This window comes from Topomyia yanbarensis, chromosome 3 (genome assembly GCF_030247195.1).
Source record: "Topomyia yanbarensis strain Yona2022 chromosome 3, ASM3024719v1, whole genome shotgun sequence".
NCBI lineage: Eukaryota > Metazoa > Arthropoda > Insecta > Diptera > Culicidae > Topomyia > Topomyia yanbarensis.
In genome coordinates this window covers 149,001,375-149,015,096 of record NC_080672.1, presented here as the reverse complement: position 1 = coordinate 149,015,096, position 13,722 = coordinate 149,001,375, and the positions used below count along the sequence as shown (strand labels likewise).

Sequence of the window (13,722 nt, the reverse complement as noted above, 5' to 3'; positions counted from 1 at the left end):
GGAGTTACAGGTTGTGGCGTGCGATCACATAGCAAATTGTGATTCAAATCGATACTCCGATGAAAGCAAAAGAGGTAAAAATTTCGCTAAAATGTCTCTCAAACAACTTAAATTTGCTGTTCTAGGTCACCGACGGCCAACCAAACTTTCGTTGACTACATTAACCACCATAGACGGTTCCGGAAGTGCCCGGGAAAAGCGGCCATCTTTCAAAATTTACGAACTCACATCAGTTTCCCTGAAATGGTTGGGCCGATTTTCACAAACTTAGTTCCAAATGATAGCTATAATATCCCCACAGATGTCTATAAAATTTCGTACGGATCGCTTATATGGGTCCGGAAATACAGACTAAATCGTCCGGTCACATATGAAATTCCCATATAAGCCAGAACTCAAATTTTTTTTCAAAGGGGGGACCCCATGAAATTTCAGAAATCGAATTCGTATTTTTGATGCCAAACATCTTTAAAATGCATGAAACGTCGAGATTTTATGTTATCTCGAAAAAATTTTTTTTTGTAAAAATCGACTTTTTGGGACTTTGCCGATTTCGCACCTTTTTTCAGTTCAATATTACCGTGGCTGTTTTTTTTTTCAAAATTTTAGAACTCGAACTCTTTTAATGAATATAAACAACGCACACATTCTCGTGATTCATGATTGAGAAAGGCACAATTGCACCGCTAGGTGGATTAAAATAGGTTTTTTTTATAACCTTTGATACATTTTTTATTGAAATGAAGATATCATATAATTTGGCTCACCTCAGAAATTCTTGGGTAATTATGGAGCAATCACACAAAAAGAGTGACTTAAATGCTTACTAATGCTGCGATTTCTGCGATCAAATAGCAAGATAAATATTAATTTTACAATTTCCACTCATCCATTCTCGCCCTCGTTTCCACCATACCGGTTCAAACGGAAAATGCCACAACCAGTTAGGGAAGGTTATGATGACAAAAAAGGAAATTGAATCGCGTTGCGCTACCGAAAAGCTGTTGTTGCTTCTAGGCGGATGCTGCTACCAGTTGATGTAGGAGATAATAAAATTTACATTTTTCTCTTTGCTTTGCTTGGGGAGCTCGTCTTCCGCTGGTATATCGATAGAACTAACAGCATGTTCTCTATTGATGGACTGTGATGGGTTGGAAAATGCAATAAAGCGTCGTCGTTTGTCGGAAGTAAAATATTCCATCAAAGGAATATCTTCACTCGTTAGTGAATGAATTTTGAATTTCAATTTCGAGGCGGCTGCTGCGGAATATTTGTACAAATTCTTTGTGATTTTGCCAGTTACTTTCTATCCACTGCACCAATGAACCAAAGAATGCGCACATTTTCACTGCCCTGGCATTCACCAACTGCTATACCTTCACTGCCGTGTAGCTTCAATGTGCGTGACAAGCTACAAACTTCAACTTCATGTGTAGGTGAGTATGATGTTCATTTAATGTTTTTCCTTAAAATTTTGCATTTACATTTGACAGACCGAAAATAAAAGTCGCAAGGATAGAACATGCTTTGTAAAACCCACTTCAAACATCTTAGAATGTAAAAATCGAACAATAAACATCAACCGTAAAAATTGGACAGTGGTCCTTCAGAATAAGAATCGTTGAAAAAGTTTTCACCCGAAAAAGTGGACAAGGATGAACCTCCAGTATAAAAACCGGTTGAAAGAAAATATTTCGCTCGCAGGAAAATCTGTATAAAATCACATTCAAGATTAGATTTTTGACGGTTTTTATTCTGAAGGTTTTTTTTAATCGACTATTACATCGAAGAGGTCCAATTTTTATGCTCGAAGTTCATAGCCGATTGCATTCTAAGATTTTTGAAACGGGCTTTATGAAGCATTTTCTGTTCATTTGTCTTTTTTTTTCGGTCTTTCATTCAGTTCGCAGCCAAATATTCCAGCTCACATTATATAATGTAGCGAACAATAGTAATAATTACTCTGACTAGTAAAAATCAGAATAATCCTACTTGTTGCACATATTAGGGGTTTGGTAAAAGTGAGTAATATGCAGAGAGAGAGAGAGGCCTTGACATTCATTATTCTTATACACCGAAGAACTAAATCGCAACCCGAATTCTTTCGGCATCAACAGCAGTGAAAAGATTTTTAGTATGGTTAGGTAGATTCGCAGTACGAAACGCAATCGACTTAGCTCAGAATGTATTGGAAAGCTAATATATCACTTATTTAACCCATTATGCTGGGTCATGAAATTTCATACGCAGAAACAACACATTTCTGGATCATACTTGTAATACAATAAAGGCGTCTTCAAACTTTTGGTCTTCTGTGAATGTTAATTAATACCCTATGATTAATAATGTGTATGATCAACAATATTTTTTATGAAATTTCATTGTGTTTTCGAATGTCAAAGTTGAACAAAATTCAAACCAAAATATGAACAATACATATTATTAAATTCTAAATCACTAATTCTTGTTTCGGATTGAGAACGAATAATTACCCGAGCAGAAGAAAATAACTGCGGAATACTAAATTTAGGTATCAATACCAATAACTGTTTACCACAATATGGTATTAGTGAGCTATACAAGTTATCAACTCATGTGCCGGAGGTTCTTTTTAAAAAACAAACCTCTTGCTGCTATGGTAGAATCAAGAATGAATTTATTTCTAACAAAATAGTTACAGTGGCCTGAGCTAATCGAACCTACATTAATGATGACTCTGCGCTGGTGCTGCTCGTCGGGTACTGCTGTGTCGGCAATTAATGTGTCTTCGATTCCGGGCTCCGACTGGTGTCACCTGTTTGCGCGTGGCGAAATATTTTTGAAGCTCCTGGCCAAGTCCGGTGATAACTGTTCCTTCCCTGGGTGTTGAGCCTCCTGGGTCAACGTCAAATTGCTAGTACTGCTAAATTCGTAGAAGCCGGTAGATAGTATTGAATATTTTTTGTTACTATATGATTTTCCACAGGTAATCGTTTTGCTTGGTCTATTGTGAACAATTGTGCCTTGGTTCCTAGATTTGATCAGAATGTAAATTATGATTATAAATATGACTGTTGACGAAAATGAGAAGCCTCCTATGAGAGACCAGCTGTGTAATGCTGTGTCTGATTGAAGATGTGCTAGCTGTTTCAGATGCTGGTGCTGTAATTGATGCAGAGTGTAGATGTCGAGTTTATGTTCGATGTTTTCTTCTGCCACTATCAAACTTGATGAAGGGATGAAAATTCTGTGTTCTATCGTTTTGATGATGTTGTTAACGTAAGTATATTGGCCCACTGTTATTGAACAGTTTTGATATATTATCATGAATGAACCGGTTAGGTTCCAGTCTGAAATCCCACACGTGGTACGAAGCGTAGTGTTAACGTTATTGAGAAGTGCTGTCGTGCGACTCATCTCTGTGATCGGTGGATAGTTGGGTATATGTTCAAATGTACATTTTCCTTCCATTCCTGCCACTATTCGGCAAATACTTCGGGAAATCTTCTAAATCTGATCGGTTACATAGGCTCCAATTGCCAAATCGTTCACAGTTGAGTTTCTGTAATAATAGTTCATTAGGTCCTCTAAGGTAACTATTTCCTTTCAGTTGAATGCGTTGTGATTTTTTGACGATTGCTTCAATTTTTAATTTCTCGTAGACCGTTTGAACAAATGTTGGAATATTTATTACGTAGAGCAGTATCTCGTTGTTTGTGCCGATGGTCACCTTTGCGAAGTTCAGTGCTTCTTCCTGGAGTTCGTAATATACGCCTTGATTGCTTAAAGATTCATCTATTAGATTGATCTCCCCTGTGCTTAACAACTTATAATTAACTATCCCTAGCTTTGCGAGTGTAACAGACTCCTGTATTGCTGAAATTTCCTTGTTTATAATGTCTATATTCAGAATTATGTTTAACATTTGAATTCCTTCCATGGTTAAGGTAGAGCGGGTTTCTTCTAAATTAATCAATCTATTAACTGTATCTGTTATGTTTTCTAAACTGTTGTAAACCTGATCATTTATTAATATTTGTTTGTTACTGTTATCTGTTATGCCATTAATTCCTTCAGTGATCATGTTCAGGTAATCAGCGTCTGGTGAGCCGGACATCCATTTCCAGGCTCGTCCTAGTGCGTCCAATCGTTTTTGTCTCGTTCGTGGTTTGAGGTGTTTTACGTTGTTTGTGAGGTCGTCTATCTTTTGTTTCAGTAGTATAATCAGGCCAGGGTAACTCGAGTTTATTCTCGAGAACTGTGCTTCTATTTGAAATATTGTATTTTCTATGGCTGTAATGGTAATAGTATGCTCAAATTTTTGGTATCCTCCTACGATCCTTGCTTCTCCTGTTTTGACTATAGCTACTGGGTCTTCGTTTACATTATGAATTTCGATATTTTGGCTGAGTGCCAGTGGTAGCCTGTAATTATTTCATATTTATTTGATATTTATATTTTTTACATTGAATTTGTGTAATTTTGAGTCGCGTTCGTTCCTAAATGTTACATGATTGTTTCGTTGAACATGAAATTTTTTGAATTTTGCTTTGTGTTTGGCTCTAATAATTTTGTCTTTTACAAATACTTCTTTGCCTATCTGGAACTGAGGTGCTTCTGGTCGGTCTTTGTTAAATGTCGATAATTGTTTGTGTTGGGTTTTTGTAAGGTTTGTCAAGACTTCGTCGTATCGTTTCTGTCTGATTTGTTCCAGTCTGTCAGGGTCAATTTGTTGGTCTGGGTTTCTTGTTTTCCCAAAGACGATTTCTTTGGGTGTCAGGGACGTTGATGAGTGGATACTGTTATTGTATTTTTCCACGACTGTTTGAACAAGGTTTCGAACAGCCGTGTCAGGGGTAATCTGTTTTTGGATACGGTATAGTTCTAGAACGGTTGAGTGAAAGCGTTCTACTGCTCCGTTGACTTCTGATTTATGGTTAGGAGTTAGGTATACTCGGATATTCAAATCAATCATCCAACCGCGGATGTTGGGTGATTGAAGCCATCTTTCATTGTCGACTACAATTGACTCAGGAATTACTTGTGACGTAAGTGTTGTCCACATTCCTTTTTCTATGTGACCCGTATTTCTGGATCGTATCGGGACCATACGTCCATATTTACTCGATGCTAGAGAGAAAGTAAGGGTCTTGAATTTGGAAAATATCTATACGAAGAATTTCGAAAGGATATCTGGAAAGTGGGGTCTCTTGAAGTGGAATTATCAACGGATGTCTGTCGTATTTCGATTCATTACAGACGTCACATACTTGGATATATTTTCGTATATTTTGCGTGAGCCCTGGGAAATAAAGCTCTCGCAAAATTTGTTCTTTGTTTTCATTAATGCCGCGATGGGCCCTTGAGTGGGTTTCACGAATGTGTTTTTCTTGCTCTTCTTCGTCTTGAACGTCTATTAATACTTTTTGAGTGAAACGAATTTTAAGTATATAAGATTTTATGGTCACCGCAACATATTTATTTCATGGATTTGTTGACTTTTCTCGGTGAAAATGAAAACTCCAAATTTTCCCATTACCACACGTAACGTTTCGGCTTACTGCTCTTCAGCCATCGTCGGACGCCTACAAACATTTATTTAGCATTAACGTTAACATCAAATTGTTCACAAAAAATTACAAAGCTAGCATTCATAAATTAAACACAATTTACAATTAACTCACATAAACTTATATCACGCATCTCCATTCACTCTCGTTCACTCTCCACCGCTAGGTGGGCGATCACTCTTCGACTGTCTGCGTTCCTCGCTATTCAAACACTGTCAAAGCTTGGTGACCAGACCGTCGTATGTTGTGCAGAACGTCCCACATTCTCTTTGTAGGTTCACCGTTCTTTCCTCGCCGAGAATTTTGATGTGAAACATCTCTGCAGTTAGTCTGCTCTCCTGGTTTTCGATTCGTTCCATGTGGAACAGGCGATGGCAAAACGTATGTAGGACAAACGGGGAGAAGGCTGAAAACGAGAGTAGCGGAGCACAAGAACGACGCGAAGAAAAAAGATGCGAGAACTGGTTTAGCCCAACACACATTGCAAGAAGGACACATCTTCGATTTCGACAACACCCGGATACTGGAACGAATCGAAAACCAGGAGAGCAGACTAACTGCAGAGATGTTTCACATCAAAATTCTCGGCGAGGAAAAAACGGTGAACCTACAAAGAGAATGTGGGACATTCTGCACAACATACGACGGTCTGGTCACCAAGCTTCGACAGTGTTTGAATAGCGAGGAACGCAGACAGTCGAAGAGTGATCGCCCACCTAGCAGTGGAGAGTGAACGAGAGTGAATGGAGATGCGTGATATAAGTTTATGTGAGTTAATTGTAAATTGTGTTTAATTTGTGAATGCTAGCTTTGTAATTTTTTGTGAACAATTTGATGTTAACGTTAATGCTAAATAAATGTTTGTAGGCGTCCGACGATGGCTGAAGAGCAGTAAGCCGAAACGTTACGTGTGGTAATGGGAAAATTTGGAGTTTCATTTTCACCGAGAAAAGTCAACAAATCCATGAAATGAATTTTAAGTATGCCGGCTCGAATAAAAAACTGTTTATAAACCTCTTGAAGTTGTCCTAAAATCTCTTCGGAGGACCGGAGGTGTATAAACCGTTTAATTTTGTTGGATCGAAAAATTCTTTCAGTAGGGATGCCAAAATTTGGTCAGTTAGACTTGTTCTTTTTATTACTGTGCGACGTATTCCGGGAAAGGGATGTGTGACGATTGTTTCAGGATGGTTCGCTTTTTCTATTATAATTCTGATTTCGAAAGGCATTGAGAGGAGCTTCGGTGGATAGGATATAATTGGAGTCGTCATCTTCTGCCGAATGTTGAGTTGGTGCTAATGAATTAATTTGAATGCGACTCAAGGCATCGGCAACAACGTTGCTTCTAACGGGTTTATACACCATCTCGTAATCGTGTTCCTCTAAGTAGGACTTCCAATTTTTTAATTTGGCATTGACATTTCTAGTTGACAATGAAAATGTAAGTGGTTGATGATCAGTGACTATCTTGAATGTCTGACCATAAATGTAATTTCTAAATACTTTGAGAGCCCAATAAATTGCGAGCATTTCCTTTTCTGTCGCTGAATAATTTTCTTCAGGTCTGTTTAGAGTTCTTGACGCAAAGTGAATTGTTTTGTCTTTACCGATTTCACCCTGACTTAGCACGGCACCAACAGCGAAGTTTGACGCATCTGTGGTTATTATAATGATTTGGAAAAGTCTGGGTAGAATAACACGTCATTGCTGATGAGAATCATTTTCATATTTTCAAAACATTTCCTTTCTTCTTGGTTAAGAGCAATTTGCTTTTTTGAATCAGGATTCCTCTCCCCTCTTAAAAGATTTGTTGAGGGTTTAGCGAATCTTCTATAATATCCGAGAAGTCCTAAAAATCCTCTCAGTTGTTTCAGATCTTTGGGTTCTGGAAATTTCCGAATCGCTTCAATCTTTTTCTCATTAGGTTTGATTCCTTCGTCTGATATTATGTAGCCTAAAAATTCTGTCGAAGTGTGTATAGATTCTGATTTGTCCAGTTGGACTTTAAGGTTTGCTTTATGTAACGTATCTAAAACAATTCTTAAATTGTCATTGTGTTCCTGTAGGGTCTTTCCAAATACAACCACGTCATCAATATAGACATAGCAGCGTTTACCAATGTGCTCGCGCAGCACGTCGTTCATCGCCCTTTGGAAGATTGCAGGGGCGTTTTTGAAGCCAAATCGTCGCTGTTGTGCTATCTTATGACAAGCGCCATTTAGCACATTTCGAGAAAAACGATTTTTAAAATTTGAGATTGAATATCTTGAAACTTATAAATGGTATAAACATTCCAAAGAAGACAATTGATGCTTCTATCTAATCTTCATCAATCTCTCAAATATTACGAAGATCGCTTGACTATGTTGCGAGTTTTTACTATGAATGTAAACAAAAGTCGAACTCACACGTGTCATAGGCGTGTATTGATGACAAAATTTGTATAACGTGTCATAATCGTGCATGAAAAATTTTCCATAGAAAAAAATCATCAATTTTTAACTTTTATTCATATCTTTGCGTTCATATGGGCTATAAACAATCGGTGAAATGCATTTTGAAGGGAATGAGTCAGGGCATCTAGAAAAAATAGTTATTTTTAGTTACAATGTTGCCAAATATCCTTTATTTCCAATTTAAAACTAAAACTGTGTTTTTCTCACAACTCGTGTAATTTTCTTTTGAAAATGTTTATGTCATTGTGTTCCTCAGACATTTTCACGCATAAAAACATCTAAAACTTCAATATAACTTGAGCAAATACCTAGATACAGTGATTTTAAGCAAAAAACTCACAATTTCTCATGACGTTTCTTGCAATATTTAAGTAACCAAGTAGAATTTCAAAATTCTGAAAACGCCACTTTGTAGAGATTTTTCAAACAAGTAATGTGGCATATCTAACTCAGTTTACCCCAAAATGGCGTTTGTCATAAGATAGCACAACAGCGACGAAATGGCAAAATGGAAATTCGTATTTGCCATAATTCACCGAAAAGGCTGTTTTCTCCACATCTGTCGGGTTCATTTTGATTTGGTGGAAACCCGAGGCAAGATCTAAGGTGGAAAAGTATTTGTTTCCTCCTAATTGATCAAGCACATTTGATATTTCAGGCATGGGATATTTATCCGATACCGTTTTCTGATTTACTCTTCTGTAATCAATTACGAGTCTAAACTTCTTTTCTCCGGATGCGTCCGTTTTCTTTGGGACTATCCAAACGGGAGAATTCCAAGGTGATCTTGATGGTCTAATAATGCCTGATTCTAATAATTTACTCATTTATTTGTATACTTCGTCCTTATAAGCCATAGGGTAGGGGCATGTTTTTTGATAAATTGGCATAGCGTCAGTGGTGCGGATGTCACACTTGACCTTTGTTGCACATGAAAGGGTGCTATCTGGGTTATGGAAGATTTCTTTGTACTCTTCTAGGATGGGTATGAGCTCTGATTTCTCTTTTGCAGTCAGGTGTTCGAGCCTAACCTTTTCTATTATGGTTGTTAAAATTATTTTCCTTGGTGCCGGCGTAGGCGTATAGAAATGAATAGGAATATTTAATGTTCTGTTCTTACCGAAAACTTGCAGGAGTTTTTGGTTCGAAATAAAATTGAAGTGTTTGCTGAAAATTATTCCTGTACCTACTATTCCATCAAAAATGGTGTGGAAATCGAAAATTGAAAATTCGTAAGGAGTTTCTATAATAGGTGCAAAGATGGCAAGGTGTATAGCTTCTGAAATAACACCGTTTCCGGTGACTCCTTTTACGGGTTGTTGAGGAATTCTAATGATTTTTTGATCTGAATTATAAGCCCATTTTTTTGAAATTATGTTTATGTTGGCTCCACAATCTATTAGTAATTTGATTTCACCTTGGCTAGTAGGAATTTTCATATATGGAAGCGGAGAAATGCGCTTCACTCTATCCAGTTTGTCACCCACTTTTCCTCTAAAAAATTAGTCTCATCTGAGTCTTCTTTGATAGCTTCAGCACTTTCCAGCGGTTCCTCGTATTCCTCATCATTAAAAAATACTTTACTTAATTGCATCTGCTCCTCGTACCATTTTTCGTACCCTGGATCGGGATGCGGGTTTTCTTCAATAGTATGAGCCATGCGTTTGGCGCGAGGGTCGTGCGCTCTCATCGAGTCGCTCGCTTCTCTGCGCTGTGCAATAGGCCGATTACCATAGTTCACCTGATGGGTACGGATGCTACCCGTGTCCATCGGTTCAGGACGAGGTTGTGGTTGCACAAAAGTCCTGTTTGGAGCGAATATGTTTGGCTGTGCTCTGGGCATGAAATGTTGCTGATTAAAATGTCTTGGCGGAGCAATTGGTTGCATTTTTGGAGGCATATTTTTTATTAATAATTGTCGTGGTGGAACTGGTGGTTTACCATGGCTAGGTCCTGGAAATTGGATTGATTGCCTAGGCGCTGTCGATGGGATATGCTGCCAAGAGGGCATAATTACTGGAGCGTTTCGCGCGTCCAGGTTTAGGTAGTCTACGTAATAGCTATAGGCTTGAGCCAAGCTCTGTGGTCGGAAATTTTTGAAAAATCTAGAGAGGGGGTCACCCAATCCTCTGATGAAGGTGTCTAGAGCGATTTGATTATACAACCTCATCAAAATCGCTTTGTGACCACGCCATTGATCATCCATAGAAATGGCCGAGCTAATTAGTGTGACTAATTATCGAACTCTGCTGTAGTAACTTTCTAAACTCTCTAATCGTTGTCTAACCAACGATTTTAGTTGGTTATCGAGGGTCATCAAATCCCTCTTATCGGCATAATACAATTTTAGCACTTCTTTAATGTTGTGCCATTGTGTAGGCGTGTTGCTGGTAATTAAAGCATCATTAGCCTCACCTTTAATTTTTCTTCTGACTGTTTTAATGAGAAGATGGTATTGAAAACTGTTTTGCAGATCGCTGAAAAGTTCTAAGACATCTTCAACGTCTAGTAGCCATTGACTCAAATCTCGAGGATTGCCGTTAAAGTCAGGCAAATCTCTTACGATTTGAGGAATTTTTACTCTATCTTCGATAATGTTTCGATCGATGACAAAGCGAGATTGGGTAGGAATAGGATTTGGTGCAGGCACAGGTGCCGGAATGGGATTTGGTTCGGGGTCCATGTTAAGATTTTCTAATAATTCAATTAGTTGATCTATGGTGGGGGGATAATCACTTCACTTTTCACTTTCACTGAGTTTTACACTGTTTCGGTTTAGGTTAGTGTCGCGCCTGGCTGTGATATTTTAGTGGGTTGCTTACGGATGTTCCGGGCTCGCCACTGTGTTATTAGTAAACGAGATCGCGTTTAAATGTAATTTTAATGTTGGATCTCTATCAATTGAATTAGAAGGTTTGCGTTTAGGTTAGTAACGCGCCTATCTGTGATATTTTAGCGGTTTGCTTACTTAATCTATTTCTTTCGTTTTCACTTTATAATTACAAAAAATAAAGGATGTACATGAGTACAGCGGGCAACGCCTAGGTGCTATAGTCCTATTATTTCCGGTGGTGAACGGTTCTGGTTAGTGCACCTGGTTGCGCTCCGGGGCTGCAAATCGTCGAATTGATCAGCGATGGCTCTAAGTCCGAGTCTCCGAATTCCACTTATTGCGGGCAGCTACAGGTGGCTTTATACTATTACTAACCGAGTCCCGTTTTTCAGGCGCCAGTTATCTACTCATGAGCCGGAGGTTCTTTTTAAAAAACAAACCTCTTGCTACTATGGTCGAATCAAGAATGAATTTATTTCTAACAAAATTGTTACAGAGGCCTGAGCTAATCGAACCTACATTAATGATGACGCTGCGCTGGTGCTGCTCGTCGGGTGCTACTGCGTCGGCAATTAATGTGTCTTTGATTCCGGGCTCCGACTGGTGTCACGCGCACCTGTTTGCGCGTGGCGAAATATTTTTGAAGCTCCTGGCCAGGTCCGGTGATAACTTACATAAGAGGTAAAATACCAAAACAAATAACACAGACATGTTCTACAAATAATTATTTGATAATTAAACGAGTTATTATAATACCTGAATAATAATAAAACATTTTTCAACCTTCCAATAACAAAATTCACTCTATAGAGATATTCAATAAGGTATTGATTTGGTATTTGTAAAAATCACTGGAATACATAAATAATACTAAATTAAAATATTATACCTCATTGAGGTATTAAGCAGGTATTGAAAAATGTTTCTTCAACACCTACTTAATACCTCAATGAGGTATAATAATCAATTAATACTAAGTTTTGGTATGAATACCAAAAAATAGTATGCTCAGGTTATTGTCCAGTTATTTTCTCCTGGTCGGGTAAGGTGTGAAAAATGTGGCTCAGTGCGAAAAAAAATTGGTGAAACAATTGCGAACATTCTGCTGGTAGTACAAAGTATGGAATTTCATACGCTAGGCTGAACCGATATTTTTTTAAGGCAAAATTATTTTCTCTTTTGGACCCGGAGGGAATTTACAACTTTCTTGCTGATTTTAACGCTGAATCAGTGCATGCCTGCATATTTTTATGTAAATGTAAATTCTCGTAAAAAAATGTACCTTGTCTTAAAATAATTACAAAGTTTGAGGGAAGGATGGTTTGATGCAACGAAATGGCACGAGAGATGAGAGAAGTGTTAAAATCATTCAAAAAGCTGCTAAATGAATGCTCTCGCAAGGAGGAAGATATTATTCGATTTTATGCTAAATATAAGAATATTAGCCGAATTTTCACTGTAATGATTTGTTGATACCCTATTAGCCCAGCGTATGAAATTTCATACGTTAGTTTTTTTCGCAACAATACGTTCCAAAGTGGTTATTTTGTTTGGCCCATACTTAAGGCATAATATTAGGGCTCACGAAGTACACATTTGTAAAGAAATGTGATATCAGAATTTTCAGTTTCTTGACAATAACACTCATAAATTAAAAAAAAGTTTGGATAACAATACATTAATGTTCAATTATTAAAATCTCAAAAAATGCAAAAATCCAATCTTTCCATCAAAAATTTGTTTTGATTTACCTAATGGTGGGATTGTGCCTTTCTGATTCATCCAAACTATAATTATTTATTTTGTTATGTACATTATAATTGTGGAAATGTCTATTTCATATTCAGTACGATTTGCACATACATACAATGGATCGATAGCCACGAACTTGAGATGCTATGTGTCGACGCCAAAACACTTGAAATCAGCGGCGGATCCAGGAGGGGGTTCCGGGGGGTCCAGACCCCGCCAAAAAATTTCAATTTGTTGAGAAATTTTAAACTAGTTTCAATTTTAAAGTAGTTTCAAACTCAAAATCATGTCAAACCAATTTTTTACTGGTTTTTATTGAATTGCGTATTACGTATTGCGTATTTCCAAATCAAAATTTCGGACCCACTAGGGAATTTTATTCTTCCCTTCTTGAACCAAAAATATATAATATTGGTGGTCCGCAAACTAATTTGATCATGCAGGGTGTGTGTGTGAAGTGAATGAATAACCCACAACAGAACCACCCCAGTCTATCTTAGTATACACACTAGGTGAAGGTGATTTGAACGAAAGAGGGTTGTGTGGATGAGTTGGGGGGTTGATGAGGGGAAGGGGTATTTGATGGGACGGGACTTTGTGGGAGATTGGGAAAGGGTGATAATGTTCGGGGGGCAACCCCTCACCACATACCCCTAGTTACACCACTGTTAAACACAAAACCCTTTATAAGTCAAAAAACCGGGATTAGGTTGATGATGTGATTGCGTAACATTTCTGTATGAGAAAGACAAAAAGGCGAAAATGTGCCAAAGTCCAAAAAACTCAATTTTCTTTCAAAAATTTTTTTTTCGCGAATTTTCTTTCTTAATAGCTGTTTGTTTATCCAGTTATAGTAATTAAAATATTTGAAAAATTAAGAAGTGATAGGTCGAATGCAGATTATTATTAGCGAGTTAATGGAAATTATGGCAATAAAATGTTTTTTATGATTTTCTATATTCTAGGCTGAAATGCAAAACTTGAACATTCTGACAGAGGGATTTTCCTAACAATCCCGTTGCTCAGAATTCGCTAAGGAAATACATCTGTTTGCGTCCTTCTCAAATGGCATGTAATCCACTTTTTAATGCAGACATTGTTGATTATTTTATTAAAGCGCGATTGCGGTAAA

General features: G+C 37.6%; 1 pseudogene; it reads right to left on the bottom strand.

Annotated features, from left to right (window-relative positions):
• Positions 1-3,575: 3,575 nt before the first annotated feature.
• On the bottom strand, positions 3,576-9,893 carry LOC131687311 (uncharacterized; annotated as a pseudogene).
• Between the last annotated feature and the right edge of the window lie 3,829 nt (positions 9,894-13,722).